We start from the raw sequence: 7,949 nt of genomic DNA, 5'->3' as shown, positions 1-7,949 counted from the left end.
TCTGTGCATGTATCTACAATTGCTCTGACTCTTTACTTGACAGTTTTCAGAGATTGTTCAATAACCTGCAAAAAGATTAAAATATGCAAAATTAAACCAAGTTATAAATTATTTGAAAATTCATGTAACATTCTATGAGGCTGAAAGTATTATAAAATAAATAAATGTGAATGTAGTGTAGTAGGAAAGGAGAAATGCATGAAGAAAACATATGGCTGGACCGGGAATCGAACCCGTGACCCCTGCATTACTAGTCAGGACTCAGGTGCTCTAACCACTGAGCTATCCAGGCTGATATCCACGGTCCGTATAGCTCGAACTTCTATATTCCTCCCTCCTTAAATAGTCTTCAACCTCAAGGACACAAGTTCTAGGGCCCTGCCAGGAATTATTAATTGACACAAACACTGTAACCTGAACAAAGCCCCCCCCCCCTCACTGGCCATCAAATGTAGTATGTTATGGGTCAGAATAACCCTAAATGCCAGCAAAGATCAATCACACAGTTTAAACTTAACAATAATTTATTTACAGTAATATACAAATCATTAAGTACAAACTTAGCAAAAATCTAAAAATACATACATCAGAGTGTCCGTTGCTGCACACAATGTCCCAGTGAAATTATATACCACTAATACCTCAATGATGCTTGTACGACAAGAGTGTATCTATGCATCGAATTGACAGGATATTTATACAGTAATATAAATCTAGAATATTCTAGAAGTTGTAAGTACATGATATTCCTGGAAAGTTCTGGACATGAATAAAGTTCAAGAATGTTCTAGAAAAAATGACCAAACATATTGACCACTCTGGAATGTTCAAGAAACCTAATGTTACTAATAATAGACACGATGAAACAGTACAAATACAACACACCTCACAACACCTCCCCCCTTAAAAAGTTTGAATGTCAATGAAAACTTATCTTGTTAAAATGAAATATATGTACATTAATACAAAATCATATATGTTCATGATACTCTGGACAAGGCATCTGCAATAACATTGTCTTTGCCTTTAATATGCTTAATTGTTATGTTGTAGTCTTGTAACAACAAACTCCATCTAGCCAGTCTTTGATTCTTATTTGACAATTTATGCAAAAATGTCAGGAAGTTGTGATCCGTATATACAAGAATTGGATGCAAAGTAACATTTAGATAAACATCAAAATGCTGTAAGGCTAACAACAAAGCAAGGCATTCCTTTTCAATGGTGGAATACTTTTGTTGACATTTTGTAAGTTTCTTTGAAAAATAAGAAACAACTCTATCTACCTTATCACTATGTTCTTGAAACAAAGCTGCCCCGATTCCAACATCACTAGCATCAACAGTAAGCTTGAACTGCTTAGAAAAATCTGGAGCTGACAAAACTGGGTTGCTCATAAGGACAGATTTGATTTTATGAAAGTATTTTTCACAGTCCTTTGTCCACTCAAAATTAACCCTCTTTTGTAAAAGATTTGTAAGTGGACTTACAACTGAGGAAAAATTTGGACAAAATATTCTGTAAAACCCAGCCATGACCAAAAACCTCATTAACTCTTTCTTGTTTGTAGGAATCGGGAACTTTGCAATAGCTTCCACTTTAGCCATAATGGGTGTAACATAACCTTGACCTACTTTATGACCTAAATACTCTACATATGAATGACAAAATTCACTCTTCTCAAGGTTCACAGTTAAGTTTGCTTTAGCAAAAAATGTCAAATAAAGCACGCATGATTCGAAGATGTTCGTCCCATGTGTCGCTGTATATGATGACATCATCAATGTAGGCCTCACATCCCTCAAGGTCTTGAAGAAGGGAGTGAATCATCTTTTGGAATGTAGCCGGTGCGTTTTTCATGCCAAAAGGCATTACTTTATACTGGTAAAGTCCATCTGGTGTAGCAAAAGCAGATATTTCTTTTGCTCTTTCTGTTAACGGCACTTGCCAGTATCCTTTCAACAGGTCAAATTTACTGACGAACTTCGCGTTTCCAATTTTGTCAATACAGTCATCGATTCTAGGTATTGGATATGAATCAGTTTTGGTAACAGAATTCACCTTTTTAAAGTCTGTACATAATCGGTAGGTACCGTCCTGTTTTGGTACAAGAATACATGGTGAACTCCAATTACTTTTACTAGGTTCAACAATGTCATTGTCCAACATGTACTGCACTTCCCTTCTTAGGTACTGCAATTTTATTTGATTGAGACGGTACGGATGTTGTTTGATAGGCAGAGCGTCGCCAACTTTGACATCATGACAAGCTGCATTAGTTTTCTTTGGAACATCCGAGAAGATTTGATGATACTCATTCATCAAGTTTTTAAATTGTTCTTTTTGATGAATGTTCAAATGTCCAAGTTTGGCATCAAAATCAGCCAAAATTTCTGAGTTTTTCAAGCGGACACTCTGATTACAATCTTTCTTATTCATTTCTACACTCGTATCACTTTCTATACAATTTTGAACAGTCTTAGCATTGGCTAAAGTGGAAACTGGTTTTACAGAATTTCGGTCACACCTTTCAAAATACTCTTTTAACATGTTAATGTGACAAACCCGTTTCTCTTTACGTCGACCTGGTGTCTTAACTACATAGTTTACATCACTAATCTTGTTTTCAATTTCAAAAGGGCCATAAAATCTGGCCTGTAAAGGATGACCAGGAATAGGTAAAAAAACAAGAACCTTATCACCTGGCTTAAACACCCTACTTCTGGCATATTTGTCATACCACATTTTCATTTTCATCTGAGAACTCTTCAAATTTTCTTGTGCTAATTTACAAGCATTGTAAAGTTTCTCTTTGAAATCAGACACATAATCTAAAAGATTAAGATCACTAGTCTCAGTCAGCCACTTTTCCTTCAACAATTTCAAAGGACTCCTAACCGTATGACCAAACACCAAGTCAAAAGGACTAAACCCAAGAGACTCCTGGACTGCTTCTCGTGCAGCAAATAGTACAAGATGAACCCCTTCATCCCAGTCTTTTTCATACTGGTAACAATAGGTCTTCAGCATTGTTTTTAGGGTTTGATGAAAACGTTCTAGCGCTCCCTGGGACTCAGGATGATAAGCAGTTGATATATATTGCCTTATACCCAACTCATGCATGACTTACTGGAACAACCCGGACATAAAATTTGAGCTTTGATCCGACTGAATTGCCTTTGGTGCTCCTACAAAACTGAAGAACTTGGTTAGGGCTTTAACTATGCTCTTTGCCTTTATATTCCTAAGAGGTATGGCTTCAGGGAATCGAGTGGATGTACACATAATGGTTAGTAAATACTGGTTCCCGGATCTGGTCCTAGGCAAGGTCCTACACAATCCACCAACACTCGACTAAACGGTTCTTCAAAAGCTGGAATTGGTTGGAGAGGGGCGGATGGTATCTTCTGATTTGGTTTACCTACCATCTGACAGACATGGCATGAATTGCAAAACTTCGAAACATCCTTTCTTAGCTTAGGCCAATAAAAATGACTCAAAATCCTATTATAAGTCTTATTGATACCTAAATGACCAGCTGGGACCACTATCTGGTGAACAACACGCCACACTTCATCTGGGGAAGCGTCAGGTGGTCGCCATTTTGCATAAGGATGCCATCTTTCATATAGAAGCATTCTCCAACTTTAGTAGCCTCTTCTGGTGGAAGTGCCCTGTTACTAAGTTGAATGATATCTGGGTCTTTATGTTGTTCAGAGAGTAAACGTTCTCGGCTGAGGATGTCCTTGCCTTGGCTTTCTGGTAGATTTGACTCATCTTCATTACCACTAAATTTTGATAAAGGTTCCTTTGCCACCTACTTCTTGATATTGTGTGGTTCCATGTTTGTTTGAGTGCCATCAAGGTCAGATAAGAAAGTGTCATTCAAATCAATTTCAACAGAGGAATTCGTCTCGTCAAAGGCTTGAGTATGGTCTGCCTCCATTTCTCGTCTTCTGGCCATCGCTCTAGTAACAGCACAGGCTGGATAAATGTCATCATCTTCATCATCGCACATGACATCTGGGGTGATTTTCTCACAAACTATAGGATCTGGTACAACTTTTCCACCAGCTAAATCGTTGCCTAGCAACAAAGAAATGCCTGGAACAGGAAGAGTAGGTCGAACACCTACGATAACAGGTCTAGTAACTAAATCTGACTTCAAACTAATTCTATGCAAGGGAACATCAATGACGCCTTGCTCCACACCCTGTAATAAAACTGACCCACCAGTAGAAGTCTGCTCAGACAAAGGAAGCACGCCCTCTAACAATAACGTCTGTGCAGCACCAGTATCTCTCAAAATCCGGACAGGTTTTATTTCGCTAGAGTCACCGAGTGAAACAAATCCCTGAGACATAAAGGGCTTATAATCCTCCATAGAATCAATAGAACTGGACTGTGAACCCTGGACATCAGGAGTGTCAGAACAAATCGAAATTAGGGCTTCTCTATCACCTTTAACTGCCGCACAAGCATGTTGCTGAGTTTTATCAAAGTCATTTTTTCTCTTAAGTTTGAAGCAATTACTGATCAGATGACCCTTTTTCTTACAATAACTACAAGTAGGAAGCGACCCTATTCCAGAAGATCCTTCAAAACGTCCTGGACCGGACATAGAACCACCTTGGGATGGAGACTGGGAACTTGTGAAAGACTGAGACCCTGAAACACTCTTTTTATATGTGTCTGAATTTGTAGAATTACTGCTAGTCTGAGATCTTGATACAAAATTCTTTTTATGAGACAGAGCATAAGTATCAGATATGACAGCTGCCTCTTCAAGAGTTTCCACATTCTTATCTTCTAAATGTGTTTTCAAATCTTGAGAAACACATTCCTTAAACTCTTCTACCAGGATGACTTGGCGCAAATTAGCAAAAGTTTTATCAAGTTTCTTAGATCTAAACCAGTGATCGAATAAATCTTCTTTCTCTCGTGAAAATTCAACAAATGTTTGATTATCAAACTTTCTATACTTTCTGAACTTTTGTCTATACGCTTCAGGTACTAATTCATATGCTTTTAATATTGCTGCTTTTACCTTCTCATAGTCTGAACTCTCAACTACCCCTAGTGCAGAGTATACCTCAGCTGCTTTGCCAATCAGTACACTTTGTAACATCGTTGACCAAACATTTCGTGGCCATTTAAGATTCTCTGCGACTTTTTCGAATTGGGGAAAATACTTGTCGACAGATTTTTCTTGAAATTTTGGAACTAACCTAATATTTTTTTGCTGCGTCAAATTCATTCTTGACAAATGACGGTTCTGGTTGGTGCTGTAATCTTAATTTCTCTAATTCAAAGTTCATTTCACGCTCTCTTTCTCGCTCTTGTCTTTCTAATTTGTCTAATTCAAATTTTCGTTCACGCTCTCGTTCTTCTCTTTCTCTATCTCTTTCTCGCTCTTCTCTTTCAAATCGCATTTTCTCTAACTCTAATTGAAACTGATAGTCTGCCATTTTATAAGAGCCTAACTCTGATCTAACTGTATATTCTGGAAGATCGTATCTTTCAAAGATGTTTTCTTCTACTAGTTTGTTTGCAACCTTAATTCTAATGTCTTGCTTTTTCTGAGAGGATTTAACATCTAACCCAAAATGCAAACCTAATGCGATCAGACATCCTTTTTTAACATATCAAAAACCTGAATACTTAGCGAACTAAGAAAGATTGTGACCGAAAATACCATGTTGATTTTTGCTGGCTTATAGTCAAATTTGACAATTTAATTAACAAAATTCTTGATCCCGGACGAGCCCCCAATTCTGTTATGGGGTCAGAATAACCCTAAATGCCAGCAAAGATCAATCACACAGTTTAAACTTAACAATAATTTATTTACAGTAATATACAAATCATTAAGTACAAACTTAGCAAAAATCTAAAAATACATACATCAGAGTGTCCGTTGCTGCACACAATGTCCCAGTGAAATTATATCCCACTAATACCTCAATGATGCTTGTACGACAAGAGTGTATCTATGCATCTAATTGACAGGATATTTATACAGTAATATAAATCTAGAATATTCTAGAAGTTGTAAGTACATGATATTCCTGGAAAGTTCTGGACATGAATAAAGTTCAAGAATGTTCTAGAAAAAATGACCAAACATATTGACCATTCTGGAATGTTCAAGAAACTTAATGTTACTAATAATAGACACGATGAAACAGTACAAATACAACACACCTCACAACAAGTAGGAAAGGAGAAATGCACGAAGAAAACATATGGCTGGACCAGGAATCGAACCCGGGACCCCTGAATTACTTGTCAGGTGCTCTAACCACTGAGCTATTCAGGCCGATATCCACGGTCCGTATAGCTCGAACTTCTACAGTAGTTATTATCCCCCCCTTCAATGTGCTTCAAAGGAGAGGGTGGTATATTGTTTTATCCCTGTGTGTCTGTCTGTCCATGTGTTTGTAAGTAGCAAATTTTTGGTGTCAGTTTTTCAGCAACTACTCATTTCATATGCTTGAAATTTTTGCACATTCTTATCTGAGGCATGCCATCTAATGTCAACTTCCTGTTTGTGTATCTGTCCATATCATACAAAAGAAATTTTTATAACAGCTTTCTCAGCAACTAGTCATTGCAGATGATTGAAACTTGAGCACATTCTTTGCTGAGGCATGCAATATAGCAGGATTAAATTCATTTCTGTAATCTTACTATTTCCCTGCATCTGCCCATTATTGAACTTGTTCAACATTAACATGATACTAAGTGTATATTCACATCAGAGTGAGGGTATTACTCATCCGTAAATATTGTGCATTGGCTCACATACTTTTTTACAGCTCTTTTAAAATCAGATCCTGTTTAAACTTCACCAGTGCTGGTTAATACACTGTAGTGCAAATTAACATGAGGAAATATGCCTCATCATAATTTTGTTTCATAGATCTTAAAGACAAAAAAATGTTGAAATAAAATTGTATATAATGTGGGTTAAAAAGTTAATGACCTTGACAACCAAATGAAATTCTTAGTAGTAGCAAATATACATTAACAAGGCAAAAAATGATGTCTGTATTTTTAATTTGATAATCATCCTTGGGATTATTTAAATTTGATCAGGATTGGTCAAAATATAAAAAAAAAACATTTCTTAAGTATTTTGCAATTTAATTTCATTTTTTTTAATGACTGATTACTAAAATTGTTCATTTAGTTGTGACAATAGTTTTATGAAGATTTTAACAATGCAATATAGCTAGACCTTCATATTTTTCACTTATTAATAAACATCAAATTTTAAACCATAAGCACTTTGTATGCAAATAAAAGTTTTTAAAATTGTTTTCTCTGAAAAAGTCCAATAAATTTATGGCAAGCCCTTTTACTATTTATTTGGAAAATAAATCTTATCTTCAAATTACAGAGATATCTCTCATTTTAGAGAGATATCTCTTTAAAAATAGAGATATCTCCCAACTTAAAAAGATATCTCTTATTTCTAAGAGATATCTCTATAAGAAAGAGATATCTCTTAAAGTTAGAGAGATATCTCTTATACTTAAAGAGATATCTCTTTTACTTTGAGAGATATCTCTTTCGTGAAAAGAGATATCTCTGAACGATAAAGAGATGTCTCTTTCACCTAAAGAGATATCTCTTTCACCTAGAGAGATATCTCTTTCACTTTGAGAGATATCTCTTAAATTAAAGAGATATCTCTCAGTTTATCATAAGAGATATCTTTCAAGTGAAAGAGATATCTCTCAAAGTGTCTACAAGAGATATCTATCAAGCAAAAAGAGATATCTCTTTATTGCAAAGAGATATCTCTCTTTATTATTTTTATTTAAATTCCATTTGAAATTACTTCTCCCTTTCCCGGAAGTATTTCAAAAGCTGAGAAAATTCGGACCAGGGTCTGAAAGTGCTTGTCACGTAACTCGCAGGGTACCTCACTTCCGGGGTACCTA

At 36.0% G+C, this 7,949-nt stretch overlaps 1 long non-coding RNA gene across 2 annotated transcripts in view; it reads right to left on the bottom strand.

Moving 5' to 3' along the window:
- LOC134232832 (uncharacterized) overlaps positions 1 to 7,949 on the bottom strand; it is a 29,915-nt gene continuing 21,966 nt past the window's right edge. The window contains exon 4 of one of the 2 annotated variants that reach the window (XR_009984862.1): positions 1 to 65. This is a non-coding gene — a long non-coding RNA (uncharacterized LOC134232832). The remainder of the gene's footprint in view (positions 66 to 7,949) is intronic. The other variant, XR_009984861.1, reaches the window with a different exon arrangement.

The sequence above is a fragment of the Saccostrea cucullata genome, unplaced genomic scaffold, assembly GCF_032062105.1.
Source record: "Saccostrea cucullata isolate Sc308-1 unplaced genomic scaffold, CSIRO_AGI_Scuc_v1 ctg190, whole genome shotgun sequence".
NCBI lineage: Eukaryota > Metazoa > Mollusca > Bivalvia > Ostreida > Ostreidae > Saccostrea > Saccostrea cuccullata.
The sequence above is the reverse complement of the archived record's forward strand: the minus strand, read 5'-3'. Positions and strand labels throughout refer to the sequence as shown.